This window comes from Buteo buteo, chromosome 16 (genome assembly GCF_964188355.1).
Source record: "Buteo buteo chromosome 16, bButBut1.hap1.1, whole genome shotgun sequence".
Taxonomy (NCBI): Eukaryota; Metazoa; Chordata; class Aves; order Accipitriformes; family Accipitridae; genus Buteo; species Buteo buteo.
Genome location: NC_134186.1, coordinates 69,798 through 86,882, shown reverse-complemented (window position 1 = coordinate 86,882; position 17,085 = coordinate 69,798).

Below are 17,085 nucleotides of genomic sequence, written 5' to 3'. Positions count from 1 at the left end.
CAAGGACGGAGGGATCACTCACCACTTATGGTCACAGGCAAAAAAACACACTCAACTTGGGGAAAAAAAAAAAATCAATTTAATTTGTTCCCAGTCAAATCAAAATAAGGATAATGACAAGTAAAACCAAATCTCAAAACACCTTCCCCCTGCCCCTCCCTCCTTCCTGGGCTCAAGTCCTCTCCTGATTTTCTCTCCCTCCTCCACCTCAGCGGCACAGGGGGACGGGGAATGGGGGTTGGGGTCCGCTCATCCCACCTTGTCTCCGCCACTCCTTCCTCCTCAGGGGAAGGACTTCTCACTCTTCCCCTGCTCCACCGTGGGGTCCCTCCCATGGGAGACAGTCCTGCACGAACTTCTCCAATGTCAGTCCTTCCCACAGGGTGCAGTTCTTCACGAACTGCTCTAGCGTGCGTCCCTTCCATGGGCTGCAGTCCTTCAGTCACAGACTGCTCCAGCACAGGCTTTCCCATGGAGTCACAGCCATCTTTGGGCGCAGCCACCTGCTCTGGCGTGGGCTCCTCCATGGGCTGCAGGTGGGCATTTGCTCCCCCACTCCCCTCCATGGGCTGCAGGGGGACAGCCTGCCATCTTGTCTCACCATGGGCTGTAGGGGCATCCCCTCCTCCGGCACACCTCCTCCCCCTCCTTCCTCACTGACCTCGGTATGTGTATAGGTGTTTCTGTCACATTCGACTCTCCTCTCCGCTGCAGGTTTTCCCTTCTTTAATATGTTATCACTGAGGTGCTACCACCATCGCAGATGGGCTCAGCCTGGGCCAGAGCTGGGTCTGACTTGGAGCCGGAGAAGCTTCTAGCAGCTTCTCACAGGAGCCACCCCTGCAGACCAGCTGCCACTACCAAACCCCCACCACACAAACCCAATACACTAATGCTAGAAGGAAAAAGAGCATAGTGTGGATAATCATACATCCCCTCAGATGCTGGGAACCCAGATGTGCAGAATCGGAGGAACCTTTTATTACGACACAGCATGCAGTCCAGATCCTGTCCCTGGGGAGGATCCACTGACATCTCAGTCTTTAGAGCTCTTACAGTGCTTTTCTAAAAAGAAAATAGTTCTGTTAGTCATTTCTACCATCAATCACACAGATGTTTGCATGAGACTCAGCCGCTTCACTTTTAGTCAAGGACTCGTGGCTGGTGTTAATTGCCAGTGCCAAGTGGGAGCTACCTGCAGGCTCTTTCGTTACCGTTAGCCAGCTAAGTTTATGCTGAGACCTAGGGATATGTGCGGCACAAAGGAGGCCTGACAGCTAAGCCATACAGGCAGCATAACGCAGGCCTGCACCTTCTCACATTAACTGTTACATGGATCACTAACTCCTCGAAGTACAATACTCTTCCAGTTAGGATCACTACAGTAACCTTTCCTTGTGCTGCCCAGCATTCAGCTCTGATCTGTATCTGCGGTTTGATACAGTGCAGGCATGACACGCTCAGGCTGCCAAGGCCGCAGTCGAGCGGAAAGTGGTGAAAATTTCATGCAGGGCTCTAGTCTAGGGCTAGGGCAGAAGTGCAGACAGATGAGATCATGAGTTTTCCTGTCAGATATTGGAACTGAATTCTACCTCTCAAGGAAAAAGCAGGGAGAAGGCTAACAGCTACTCCCTGACTTGACATATCGAGGGCAGCAGCAGGAGCTGACCTTCCTCACTGGCCTGCCAAATGCTGGGCCAGTAATGCCTTTTCAGGTGTCACAGAGGAATGGGACATGTACAAGCTCTGAGCCCCTCAGCAGGCTCAGGCCAGGTGTTGTTTACATGGATTAATTACTAAACTGGACTCTGTAATTGTCTGTGACAGTGCCCAAGGGAAGGAGGTTATTCTTTGTGCCTGAGGGAGCAAGGGTTGGTCCCAAGGTTTCTCAGACCCCCTTTTCATCCCTGGGCGTTCCTGGAGAACCTCTGTGCTGTCAGCAGGGCTTCAGGGAATTTCCCTTCCATTGTCATGGACGTTCAGGATGGCATTTCCTATCATCCCAGGGACAGCCAGAGCCCATCCAGGCTGTACAAGCATACCAGGCTGCTCCTGCGTTTGCTCGCAGCACTCTGAAATGGGCCCACTGTGGCTGGGGCAGCAGGTCCGGGTCTCTGTGGCTGGTGCTGAGGGAGTTTTCACAGAGAAGGCGGACGCCTGCAGGTGATTTCCTGTCGGCCGCACTGAGCTCTGCAGCACGTCTCCGGGACTCTCCCTTCAAGCTTTCAGAAAGCATAGCTCTGCTGCTCTGGCAGGCTCTAGTGGGGCCGACGGTCTTGGCCCTCCTTGTTCTCAACGAACCACAGCTGTTGACCACGCAGCAGGTGGGACGGGGCTGCCACTACGGGGCAGGTGCCGCGCACAGAATTGGCTGGCTGGGGGCAGCTACTTGGAGGGGGGAGAGAGGGAGGGGCCTGCTCCGCACGGTGCCATGACACGCGGCGGCGGTCTGGGACAACGGAGACGCCAGGCATCGCCCGCTGGGACCGGAGCAGGAGCTGCAACCGCAGAGAAGGTGGGCTAGGACGAGGGGTTCACGTTCGGGGCTGCAGGTCCGGCATAAGCTGCGGATCCACCCCTGGCAACGCGACACAAGCGGTGGGGATGAGAGAGGGCTCTGGTGGCACACGGGCCCGGGCCCGAGGAGAACCACTCTGGTGCCGCTGCGGGGGGCGAAGTGGCACACCACGGCGGAGGGGGTGCTCACTGGGCCAGGCAGGCACCGAGTGGGGGAAGCCCCGGGGAGCGTCCCGGAGAAGAGGGGACTGAGGCGGCTCGGGGCCGCGCGAGCGACAGGCGTAGGGTGATGCTGAAGAGCAGGGGGAGGAGGAGAGCTGGGACAGTATCGCAGCTGAATAGGCCGGTCCTGGGAATTCCGGGGCTGCGCTCTGGTCTCCGCGGAGCTTCCAGGTCTCGCGGGGACGGAGAGGGAGAGGGAGGAGGAATGCAGACGGCATCACCAAAGGATTAAAAACTTACAGAAGGCAGAGGCGCGCTGCATAGTCTTCCGGCACTGGAGTTCCGGGCTGCCATCTTGCGCCTCGTGGCATGCCGGAAGACTACGTCTCCCGGCACTGCACTGCCGGGCGGCCATTTTGTGCCGTGCAGCATGCCGGGTGGTGTAGTTTTCTGGCGCTGGTGTTCCACTGGCCGGTTTTGTTTTGCTCAGTAGGTGAGACGCGAAGTCTGCCAGTACTGTTGTCGCGAAAGTGGCGTCCTTTACCCGGTGTGCGAAACGCCAATATACACACATGACGTGCGGAAAACAGACTCCACAATCGGTGAGATTGTAAAGTAGGTATGTTCATTCAGCGCTGGGCAGCACGGAGGGTAGTCCCACCAAAGTCATGCGCACCTGACTTGGCAGTTCGCTTTAAATTTATACAGTCAAATGTCACATATACATAGAGTTTCGCAATACGCCTATACATAGGCATTACCTATCCCCGCTTCAGATTAAAATTAGCTCCAGGAAGCCATTTCCATAGTCTCCTCTCAACTGCGCTTGCGCAGCGCCTCCTTATGGTGGTCGTCTGGTGGTCATGAAGATGAAGGCTGTATGTCTTCTTCACGGTGAGCTCTTAATTTTCTGTCCCTGTGCAGACTCAGTTGTCCCTTGGCATGTGTCCAAATCCCAAGGCCGGTCTTGGCTGGTTGTTGGAGTCAGCTGCTGCTTCTTACCAGGGACTATCTCCTGTCCCAGCCAGCCTCAACAATGCAAACACTAAACATCACTTCTCATCCCCTTGGGCCATGTCTACCTCTATTGAAACTTCTTTAACTTCATTATAAGCTAGATAATTATTAAACAATTCCTATCTACATTCATATATCTACTATATCTCCTAAGGTTCCTTTGGTTCCCCGTCTCACACAAAGCAGAGGTATTTTATTCCAATTCAGGTTTGCGCAAAGACGGGGGCTAGGTGGTAATCCACAAAGCTAGCACACCTCATGCCTAAATGGGCAAGCAGTTTATACAGTTCAGTTATACATATTCAATTTCCAAAGCTTTTCCCCAAAACTATTACTGGTAGTTGCTTACTTACCACAGTTTGTATTGGGCTAAAGTTTCCCAGCTTCGAATTAAAGGCACAGTGCTCTCTTATTTCTACAGCGCATGCTCAAGGAGGGGGGAGTAAGTCTTTTTGGTCTTGAATTGAGTCGGTGGTCATGATCTGCTCCTGCCACCTTTACCTTTCCTCCAGTTATCAAAGATTTTTGCTGACTTCATGCCTATTAGCAATTACTCAACTTTGCGGCGCCTCCTGGGGTAGGATGTTCCCTTCTTATCAGTCTTCTAGTTCTTCAGAGGCACAGTCATTAGCAAGGCATCCCTTGTTTATACAAAGGGTATCTTGTTTCACAAGACCTTTGTGGTCTTCTTAGGGTGGCTTAAGTACATCATTTCTTAAGTACATCAGCACTACACTGCAGGACACCCATTTTGTTCTATGAGTTACTGAAATCCGGAATAAAACTCCTTAACAGCAATGAGAAGTTAAGAAGCAGGCACTCCTTTATTGCAGCGCTGGGCACACGGGGGATCGCTCCACCTATCATGTGCACCTGTCTAGTCTAACTGTGCAGGTTAAAAACCACACCTGTTATACATATTCACTAAATTTCTAGAAAATGTTATACATAATCATTAACTTTCCGATAAATCATTAGCATATGTAAATGTCTCTTCACGCAGGCGCAGTGAAGCATTCTTAAATGTAACCTTTCTAATAATTGGTCCTTCAGTCACACCATCTTATTCTTATGTTAAAACAATCATTGGTTAATCTCACTTAACTCTACTGATTAGAATCCTCGGTAATTAGATTGAGGTGGGAAGGGTAAGGGGTTTCCAAGCAGCAAACTAGTGTCCATAACGATTTCCTTAGTTTCCTAAAACAAAACACTACAAATCAATAAATCTTTGTCCAAGTTTCTGTGGCTAACTGATTTTAGACAATACTTGAATTCTTATGGTTACGCATAATACATTTTCTAAAGTTCCTAAGTTCCTATGACTACATTTCAAACTCAACACTCCCATACCTATGCTTCACAATTTTCTACTTCTTAATCAAACCAAACTCTTTTATGTGATTAAATTTTTATTTCTTTACCAGAATATTTGCAACATTTCCCGCCTTTGAAAGTTTTGAAAATCATCTCAATACTTTAATCTTTTCTGTTTGAGACTACTAATTTTTAGTAGTCTCACTTGAATAGGGATTATGTCACAGTTCGTTTAAAACAGCCAAAAGTGACACAGATTGTAACAATGATAATAACTATCAGAATTATATTTTATAAAAGCTCGGTCAACCATCCAGTCAGAGAAAATCTAAAGTTTTAAAATATTTTGTTTAGTTAAAAATTTTCTATGTTTGATCTTAATTCTCTACTGTTTTGAGCTACATGTTTTATTCTATCTATCTGATGATTTAGATCATCTGTCACATTTGGTATGTAGATATAACATAAATAATTTAAAAGTCCAATGTAACTACATACTCCATGTTATTTAATAATAATTTAATAATAAGTCTAAAGTTAATCAATTTTGTAATGTCATTTTACTAATAGGTTATATTTATACATTGAATTTATTCAACCCACGTTAAATAACATTAGCTAATGTTTTTACTTGGAATAAAAGATTGTGAAGAGTCATCTTATTTTGAAGAGTTGTTAACTGTGGTAAAAATACAGATTTTAATACCCATCCTATTTTAGTTCTAATACTTGGCAACTGCCAGGTATCATCTTTTCGATTTACCCAATTCCACCATCGAGGCCACAGGGGAGATTTCTTCCAAAGAGAGGATAGAGTTATTAAATCTAAAGTCCATTATTTGTTTTTGTCCTTCATGAAAAAGTGAGTGGATCATATATCATCACTATTCACCCAAACAGTTAACTTTAAACTTTTCACCTGTCCTTTAATACAGTCAATTCCAAGGTAATTTTTTTCCATTATTAAGAGGGGACCAAAGATCATTTAAAATATTATTATACTTTCTACAAATACATCTCCATCTTAGAGCTTTAGCTACTAGAGAAAGTCTTTGGAGTTTTGGATTACAGAAGAGTTACATACTCATGAAAGTATAAACTTTCATACAGTTGTATTTAGGATATGTGATTTTTTTTCTGTTTGTTTAAATCAATCTAAATTTCCATAGATGGTCCTGACTCTGGGTGGATCTAACAAGGATCCTGGAACTCCAGTAAATTCTAAACATCATTTTATATTTTAAATATGATCCCAAGCTCCTTTTTGCACTTGTCTCTACGGTTTTGGCAACTGACAGCCCCAAGGGGTGCTTGTACAAGTTTCTCCCGAAGGGCGATAAATTAATTAATTCTTTTGTCCATGAGGTGGATGGTTTGGTAATGTTATAATTCACAACGCTATAATTCCTTCTTTCAAATTTTAAAAAAATAATTGCCTTTTAAATCCATCCCATTTAATTTGCTAAAATGATTCTCATTGTTCTACCTCTTTTCTCAAGTTTTGGTTAAACTCAATGTCAATATTCTCCATGGAACTAGATTTTCATCTGACTTTGGAATCGGAAGACAGGCTGTTACTGAGGTTAAATTTTGTGTCTTTACAAAACTTTGAATCAATTACAAAACTAGATTATTTTTTTTAATCCAAATTACAAAAATGGTTAATATAACGCTCTAACAATAATTGTTTAATTTTTTTTAATCTCATGTTTAGATACCCTCAAAAAAATACATAAACCCTATAAACACACAAAAAGATTATTGCCCTCGACAATATTCCTAATAGCAACCCCAATATTATAAACTTTACACAACTGTTTTCCCAAATAGGTAACGTGAAACTTATTTATAGATTTTCAGTTTTAAAGGGCCAGTTTCTTTAGACTTCTAATTTCCTGTTGGTACGTCTTTATTCTTGAATAATGAAGCCAAGGTTCTTTTCCCAGACCTTTATTGTTATAAATGTTGTTAAAATGACTTGATATGGTCCTTTCCACTTCTCGGTGATTTTATATACATTCAGTCTCCTGGTCAGAAGGGATGCGCTGCTATGTCCAATTGTAAGGGTCCAGCTGTGGAGACACACTGACAAAGTTCTTAAAAAGAATTTCTTGAAGAAATCATAACACCTTTTAAAAACATATCTCCAAAGACACTCAAAATACTCAAAACATAGGACTCTTGATATGGTCTTTGATATAACATTTCATAATGACTTAAATGTTCTTTCTCTTCTGGCTATACTCTGATTCTTAATAGAGCCATGGGTAATGCTTTAACCCATATGAGTGAGGTTTCCTGACATTTTGCTCAACTGTTGCTTAAGGGTATAGTTCATTCTTTCTTTTTTTTTTTTTCCTTCACTTGCTTGTGGTCTATATGGGGTGTGATAGTCTCAGTCTATAGATAATACTTTGCTCAACTTGTCTCATAATCTTTGCTATAAAATGAGGGCCATTGTCAGATGACATTCTTACAGGCACCCTGTATTTTGGTATTATCTCTTTGAGCAAGACTTTGACTACTTCTCTTGCTTTGTTGGTGCGACAAGGGAAAGCCTCAGGCCACCCAATAAAAATATCAACTAAAACTAGCATATATCCTTCTTTTCAAGGCAATTCTATAAAATCAATTTGCTAATATTATCTTAAAAAAATTTCCTTATTTAATAATTCCAAAGATAATCTTATTACTGATTTGGAGATAATTTTATATATAAATTTCACAGCCACTTATAATTGTTTAAACAATCTTTGTCATATTTCACTTTCTGTTCCCCAATATACTTTGTTATGTTCAGCTCAGGCAATTTCTCTCATTGTTGTGGGTGGGACTATTATTTGACCTATCGGTGTTATGGCCTATCCTGTTTCGTTGCGTTAGCATGTAATTTAATAATTAATTCTTCATCTTTTTCATTATAATTTGGAGTTTCTTTAGGCAATTTTATACTTTTCTCTGAAACTAGTGTTAGGATGCCTTTTTCTGCAGCCTCTTCAGCAGCTTTATTAGCCAATCAGTTACGTCTTTCAGGAACAGTCTTACTTAACTGATGTGTTTTACAGTACATTATCGTGACTGTTATTGGTTTTTGGATGGCTCCTAACAATTTCAGTGTTTGTTCTGCATGTTGAATGGTGGCTCCTTGTGCAGATAACAGTCCTCTTCCTCGCCATATTGCTCCATGTGTATGTGTTACTCCAAAAGCACTTAGAGTCTGTCCAAATGTTGACTTGTTTTTCTTGACTTAGCTCTTGCTCGAGCACTGAATCTATCAATTCAGTCTTTTGGGCAGATATTCAAAGGCAAAGCTCATGATTCAATTACATCCTCAGTAGTTGTTATTGCATATCTTGATAAACGCTTTCCTTCATGGATGAAACTGCTTCCATCGGTATATAGTTCCCAATCTGTTTCTTTCAGTGGTGCATCTCAGAGATCTGGTTGGCTGGAGTAAACTCCTTCGATCGTCTACAAGCAGTCATGTTCCAGTTCTCCTTTAACTTAATCAGTTGTTGAAAACGCAACAGGGTTAACAATGGTGGTAGTTTTTAGGTAAACATCTTGTTCCAGCAACACCACTTGGTATTTCAGCATTCTGCTAGGGGATAACCAATGCCCCCCTTTCTGTTTTAGCACAACAGTTATCATATGGGAAATGTACAGTAATCCTTTGTCCTCAGGTGAACTTACGAGCTTCCTGGATCAGTAGCACAGTTGCAGCGACGGCTCTTGGACGACCAGAGCATCCCAGACTCACATTATCTAATCGCTTCGAGAAGTAGGCCACAGCTCGCCCAGTCGGCCCTAAATATTGGGCCAGGATACCCAAAGCTATACCTCTTCTTTCACGAGCAAAAAGTTCAAATGTCTTTGTGAGATCTGGCAGGCCTAGGGCTGGCACCCCTATTACAGCCTGTTTCAATTCTTGGAAAGTAGCTTTCTCAGCATCGGTCCAATCCATTGTTTGAGGTTTTGAGCTGCTCGTATAAAAGTCAGACCAGCAAGCCACAATTTATTATTTACAGGTGACACCACTCAACCATTCCCAGAAATGCTCATAATTAATTTTTTGAGTCTTAGGTTTGGGGAGACGACAAATTGTCTCTTTTCTCTCAGTTCTTAATTGTCTCTGTCCTGTTAGGATTTCAAAACTGAAATAAGTTTTTTCTTTGTGGGTTATTTGGGTTTTCTCTTTTGACACTCAATATCCACTGATCCCCAAAAGTTCAAAAAGTTAATAGTTAACTTTGTGCATTGTTCTTCCATCTCAGCTGCAATTAACAGATCATCCATATATTTCAACAAAATTTATTGATTATTTTCTTTCTTCCAAATCTCTAATTCTCGTGCCAATTGATTTCCAAAAATGGTAAGACTATTCTTAAAGCCTTGAGGCAAGACTGTCCATGTATATTGTGTTTTTCTCCCAGTCTCAGGATTTTCCCATTCCAAAGCAAAAACCTCTTGACTATTGGGATCCAAGGGAATACAGAAAAAGGCATCTTTTCAGTCTAACACTGTGAACCATTCTTGTTTCTCTGTTAGGGTTGTTAACAAAGTATAAAGATTTGCTATTACCGGATGAATATCTTGTACTATTTGATTTATTGCTCTGAGGTTTTAAACTAACCTGTAATCTTTTTCATTAGTCTTTTAACAAACAAGATTGGGGTGCTATATTTGGATTCACATTCTATCAACAATTTATATCTTAGAAATTTTTATATTATCGATACTAACCCTTTCTGACTTTCCAGTTTTACGGGGTATTGTTTAATTCTTACCAGATTCAATCCTGGCTTTAAATCAATTCTCACAGGTTCTGCTTTTTGGATTTACCAGGAACTTCCCAGTCCAGATGATTGGAATTACAGTATTATTTACTTTGACTGGTATAATCTTCTGCTTTCAGTAACTGTCCTGTAACAACAAAGCCACTGCTTCGATATGTTTAGTTTCTAGAATTAAAATTTTAATCTCTCCATTTTTTAAATTTAATTTCTGCCTCTAAATTCTCAAATAAATCTCTCCTTAACAGGAGTTTAAGAGAATTTGGCACATTCAAAAACTGCTGAGTGACCCATTGCTTTCCTAATTTCATTGTTAAAGGTTTAAAGAAGGGTCTAGTTTCTCGTTCACTTGTTGCACCAACACCACCAATTTCTTCAAAATTTAACTTTCCCTCTAAGGTATTTAAAACTGAAATGGTGACTCTAGTGTCAATTCAAATTCAATTTTCTGTTCTCCCAGTTTAGCTGTAACCAGAGGTTCTACTGGGAGACTCCCCTCCGGTCCTCATCAGATACTTTAACTTAAAAGAAACAAATCCACATATGGCACTTTATTCCATTTACTCTCTCTCCTACAAAACAACAGTAATTGCAATATAGTATTGTAACTCAAAGTTCTGTTTGCTTACCATTTTTCCTGCAATTCACCCCAATGTGCCAATAAACATCCCAACTATGATGTTTTTTATATCTTTTCATCAGCAGTTCTATTTCCTGCACTCATATTCTTAAACAGTTTTTCTAATGCCATTATACTTAAATACATTTAAATATCAAATACCAAATATCAGATACCAAATAAATGCAAATGACAATTGTCCCAAATACACAAATGTCCAATCCAGCAATAGCTTTCGCTTATGAGTTACGGGCAGATGCCTAGGCTTCCAGTGCAAACGGGTACCCTCTGAGCCCCAACCCTGCGAAGCTTTTGCCGCGCCTTACGGGCAGGCTATCCAAACAAATTCCAAAGAAGTGCCTCACCATTTTTCCAGGGAACGTTGCAAGGACCTTTGCGATTTGAGGGTGATGGCTCTCCCTGAGAATACCTCAGTGCCGGCTGGAGTTCGATCAACACTCAGTCTCATCCAGTCTCACTCACAAGGTCCCATCTCTGTCACCAAAACTGTTACCAAAATCTGGAATAAAACTCCTTAACAGCAATGAGAAGTTAAGCACCAGGCACTCCTTTATTGCAGTGCTAGGCACACAGGGGGATCGCTCCACCTATTGTGTGCACCTGTCTAAGTCTAACTGTGCAGGTTAAATACAAACCTGTTATACATATTCACTAAATTTCTAGAAATTGTTATACATAATCATTAACTTTCCGATAAATCATTAGTATATGTAAATGTCTCTTCACGCAGGCGCAGTGAAGGTCTCTGGTGGTCTTCAGAAGCCCTCTGGTGGTCTTCCATAGTCTTCCTCGCTTGTCCGCTTCTTGACCTCTCTTAGGTCATTCTGTGCAGTACGATTCTCACCATCATCTGTATTAATTTACATAAAAATGCATACTATGTCTATTCTTAAATGTAACCTTTCTAATAATTGGTCCTTCAGTCACACCATCTTATTAATATTCTTATGTTAAAACAATCATTGGTTAATCCTATGACTACATTTCAAACTTAACACTCCCATACATATGCTTCACAATTTTCTACTTCTTAATCAAACCAAACTCTTTTATGTGATTAAATTTTTATTTCTTTACCAGAATATTTGCAACATATGCACCATGCAAGGAGATGTAGTCTTCCATCTCTATACTTCAGGGGTGCCATAGAACTTTGCACTTCATGCTGGGAAGAGCAGCTTTTGGTATAGCCCCCTTTAAACTGTTCTTGTTGTCTCACATCTACTCCTGAGGCCGTTCTGTTTTCTCTGAGCCTTCTTTTGTTCCTCTGCCCTGCTCAGGATCTCCCTCGTCCTGTTGATACTGAAAAGCCAGTCGAAGAAACTCGCTAAGACTCGTTTTGGAGTTTTAGAAAGCAGGCATTCTTTATTGTGGCACTGGATGTACAGGGGATAGTTCCACCTAGCATGCATGCCACAGCTTTAGCGCTAACAGGTTATATAGAATAACTAATTGCGTATTAATCAGATTAGTATACATATACATAAAAATGATTATAACTGATTATCCTAGTACTGCCTACATCCGATCACGCGCAATGAAGGATCCCTTTGAGGCAAAGGGCTGCTTTTGCGACCACCGACCCATTTGAAGTTCTTGCTGGCTCTCCTTGAAGTCTTTATTCTTGTCCTTGTTCTTTGATCTTGAAGCTTAACGCAGTTTCAATCACATGTGGTCAGTTTCAGCATTGTTCTCATCTAGCATACAGGAACATCTAGTCATAAGACCAAAGAACTGCAAAACTTATGAATAATTACTAGTTAATCACTTGACTACACTTTTGTAATTATCTCCCTGGCTACCCTTTGTCTATTGTTTCAACCATAATGTTAATGTATGATCATTTATCAAATCTCACTTATACAGTTATCTAGCAAACCAGTTTTCACAGAAGGTACAAAATATTAAAACCGTAAAAATTTGAACAAACCACTTGAAGTGTATGGACATATGCTATCAGTTCCCCCTTTTCTGTTTGAGGCTACTAATTCTTTTAGTAGTCTCACCTGAATACAGATCGTGTCACCGCTCGTTTAAGACAGCTAAAGGCGACACAGATTATAACAATGATGATAACAATCACAATTACATTTTGCAAAAGCCCAGCTAACCATCCAGTCAGAGAAAATCCAAAGTTTTGAAATATTTTGTTTAGCCAAAAACTTTCTATGTTTTATCTCAATTCTCTACTACTTTGAGCTACATGTCTTATCCTGTCTATCTGATGGTTTAAATCATCTGTCACATTTGGTATGTGGATACAACACAAACCATTTGAAAATCCAATGTACCCACATACTCCATGTTCTTTTAGTAGTAGTAAGTCTAAAGCTAACTGATTTTGCAATGCCATTTTACTAGTAGCCTGTACTTGTACATTGAGTTTACTTAGCCCACTTTGAGTAGCTTTAGCTAATGTTTCCAGCTGGAGTGAGAGATTGTGGAGAGTAATTTTATTAGAAGAGTTGTTAACTGTGGTAAGAATATAGATTCCAATACCCATCCTATTTTGGTTCCAGTACTTGGTGATTGCCAGGAATCATCTTCTCATTTTACCCGATTCCACCGTCAAGGCTGCAAGGGAGATTTCTTCCAGAGAGGGCATAAATTTAATAAGCCTGTAAGTCTATTGTCTACTTTTGTCCTTCACGGGAAGGTGAGTGGACCACGTACCATCACTACTCACCCAGACAGTTAATCCTAAACTTTCAACCTGTCCTTTGATACAGTCAATTCCAGGCCAAACTTTCCTTCCATTATTAAGAGGGGACCAAGTATCATTTAAAACATTACTATAATTTCTACAAGCACATCCCCATCTTAGAGCTTTAGCTACTGGATAAAGTCTTTGAACTTCTGGGTCAGAGGAATTACAAGTATAGACTTTCGTACAGTTCCATTTAGGATGTGTGATTTTCTCTGTTTGTCTAGTCCAATCTAAATTTCCATTGATAGTTCTGGCTCTGGGTGGATCTAACAAGGGCCCTCTAACTCCAGTAAATTCCAAACACCATTCTATATTTTGAATATGATCCCAAGTTCCTTTTTGCACTTGTCTCCATGGTTTTGGCAACTGGCAGCCCCAAGGGGCTGTGTGGATTTTTTCTGTGGTCTCTCCCTGATGTTATTTTTTTCCTCCTCCCTACCTGTCTTGTAGCCCATTAGTGTTTTTTTCCCCCTTCTTTCTCCATGTCTCTCTGTCGGGATCCCAGTCGCTGTTCTTTAATTCCTCCCTCTTCTCTGTAGCCCACCACTGTTTTTTTCCATTCTGCATCGCGTTCTGTCTGGTCTCATGTTCCTGCTTACCAATTCCTCTCTCTCTGCCCTGTGGCCAGTTGCTTCTCCCCATTTTACTTCTGCCTCTCTCTCTGTCCGGATCCCTGCCCCTGGTTTTTGAGTTCCCCTCTCTCTGTCCTGTTGTCTGTGCCATCTTTTGCCTTTCTCCGTCTCTCTCTAGCCAGCTCTCTGTCCCTGTTCATTAATTCCTCCCTCCTGCCCTGTGGCCTGTGTCAGAGTCGGTCAGAAAATCAGCATTGTCTCAACATTGTCATCAGGAACATGAACAGTACGCTACCTGACAATGGCCTGTTTGTAGCGCAGCGGCTGGTCCCAAGGATGGAATGTGTGGTACAAGGTTCCTGGAAGGTACCTGGCTGGAACTGTTAGAGATAACTGCATAGCTACTGTCAAAAAGGATGGAGTGCAACTGTTGCTATAACATCGATGAAGAAATCATGAAATTTAGACGAACTTTGCTTCATTATAATACCAAAACACACCTCCTGGTCAAAGGCTACCCGCCTCCAAGACTTACCACGCCTCAGACACTGACCCCGCGCCTGCGTGATAGCCTCGCTCAAGAAGGGCGGAGATATGATAATTGTATTCTGAGAAGGGTGGAGACTCCTGAGGCAGAGGTGGAACAGGGTGTGTTACTAAGCATAAAAGATGACTTCTGAACAACGGAAGTTTGAAGCTTCCCCACCAAGGACCATGACGATTGATGACACAGCATCAGCTGGGCCCAGGACCGTTAGGACGTCATGAGATCAGTGGTGGTAGCTATAACCTCTCTTTCTCCTCTCTCTAAACTTTACTTTACTTTTCTCCTTTCTTTCACCCATCTCTAACTATCGCGTACCTCCTCACAGGCAATACAATAAAGTTTTACTGTGTGATTACTGCTATCCCCTTTGGTGTTGGTCACTTTAATTTTGCACTTTCGAGATCGTGGCAAACGAACCATCATGAGTTCACTGAGTGGACCGTGACAGCTTGTCGCGTGTGTCCTTTCTCCATCTCACCATCTCTGGTTCCCCGGTGACTGTATTTTAGAATTCCTCTGCGCTTCTTTCTGTACACATTGCAATTTGTCCTGGTTTCGGCTGGGATAGACTTAGTTTTCTTTCTCATAGCCGGTATAGTGTTACGTTTTGGATTTAGTACAAGAAGAATGTCGGTAACACACTGATGTTTTCCGTTGTTGCCAAGTATTTATACTAAGTCAATTTATACTAAGTTTAGACTAAGTCAAGGATTTCTTAGCTTCTCATGCCCAGTCAGCAAGATGGCTGGAGGGGCACAAGAAGTTGCGAGGGGACGTGGCTGGGAAAGCTGACCCAAACTGGCATTCCATACCATGTGACGTCATGCCCAGTATATAAACTGGGGGGAGTTGGCCTGTGGGGCGGGGGGGGTGGGGGTGGATATCGCTGCTTGGGAACTGACTGGGCATCAGTCAGCGAGTGGTGAGCAATTGCATTGTGCATCACTTGCTTTGTACATTCCAATTCTTTTATTATTATTGTCATTTTATTATTGTTATTATTATCATTATTATTTTCTTCCTTACTGTCCTGTTAAGCTGTTCTCATCTCAACCTATGAGTTTTACTCCCCCCTCTCCCCCACCCCGATTCTCTTCTCCCTTCCCCCTGGGTGGGGAGGAAGTAGGTGAGTGGCTGTATGGTACTTAGTTGCTGGCTGAGGTTAAACCACAACGCTATTCTTTTTGCTCTCCAGCTCTCTTTTTTTTTTTTTTTTTTTTTTTTTTTTGGCTCCATGTCCCTATTTCTTAATTTTTCCCTCTCTGCCCTGTAGCGTGTAGCTATGTGGTTTGGTTTGTGTTGTTCCACCCTGCTGCCACTCCCCCTGCCCCAGCCCTTCCCTCCACCATTTGCTGTCCGGGCTCCCTGACCCTGTTGTTTAATTCTTCCTTCTGCCCTGTTCTTTGACACTTTTTGTCTTTCTCCATCTCTCTCAGTCCAACTCCCTACCCCTGTTCTGCTTTCCTCGCTCTCTTTCATGCTGCCCATCCCAGGTTTTTCCTGCATCTCCATCCTGCTCCCCAGCTGGCCGCCTTTGTCAGTCTCTGTGCCGCTCCCCCTCCCTCTTCATGCTGCCTCTCTTCTTCTCTCCCTGTTGCTTCTTTCTCCATCCCTGTTGGGCTCCCTGTCCCCGTTCTTCTCTCTGGGACCCGCTCCCTGCTTTCTCGCACTTTCTTGCTACACCCTCGCTGTCCAGACAGCTGCCGCTTTTCTCCTCTCTTCTAGTGTCCTGCTCCTCGTTTTTGGCAGCCTTCGCCTCTGCCCAGCAGCCCATCGCTCCAGGAGTCAGCCGACTGACCGTGTGTTCCCTGTCGGACCGACTGCCAAGGTGTCCCAGGGGCAGCGGGAGCGTCGGGGGGGGGCGGGCAGGAGCTCCAGAGCAGACTCCCTTGCAGGACTCGTTAGGTGCACGACTGAATAAACACTCACCATCCGTCCCCTTTGCCCTCCAGGCTGTGTTTGCACTCCCTTTGCATGGGGCAAGTGATAGCATATGTCCATACATTTCATGTGGTTTGTTAAAACTTTAACGAGTCATTTTTCATAAGTTTTGCAGTTCTTTGCTCTTATGACTAGATGTTCCTATACACTAGTTTTGAACAATGCTGAAACTGACCACATGTGATTGAAACTGCGTTAAGCTTCAAGATCAAAGAACAAGGACAAGAATAAAGACTTCAAGGAGAGCCAGCAAGAACTTCAAATGGGTCGGTGGTCGCAAAAGCAGCCCTTTGACTCAAATGGATCCTCCATTGCGCATGATTGAATGTAGGCAGTACTAAGATAATCAGTTGCAATCGTTTTTATGTATATGTATACTAATCTGATTAATACGCAATTAGTTATAATCAGTTGCAATCGTTTTTATGTATATGTATACTATACTAATCTGATTAATACGCAATTAGTTATTCTATATAACCTGTTAGTGCTAAAGCTGTGGCATGCATGCTAGGTGGAACTATCCCCTGTGCATGCAGCGCCGCAATAAAAAAAGCCTGCTTTGTAAAACTCCAAAACAAGTCTTAGAGAGTTTCTTCGACCGGCTTTGCAGCATCACGAGGGGCCGTGAGGGAGCCCAGGGGAGGAGGAGGTGAGGCGCTGGGGGGGTGGGGTGGGGGGTGGTGTCGGGCCACGCCCCCCCGTTCTTCATGGGCCCCAGGTGCGGGCAGTGAGGCCGATGTCGACGGCCCCTCCCTGGAAAGGGGGGGCTGCCGGGGGAGGGAGCGGTGGTCGGGCTGCGGCTGCCCCGAGGGAGAAGGTGAGCGGGGCCGGGCGCCCCTCGGACCGCGAACGTCGGAGGCGGGGGTGGC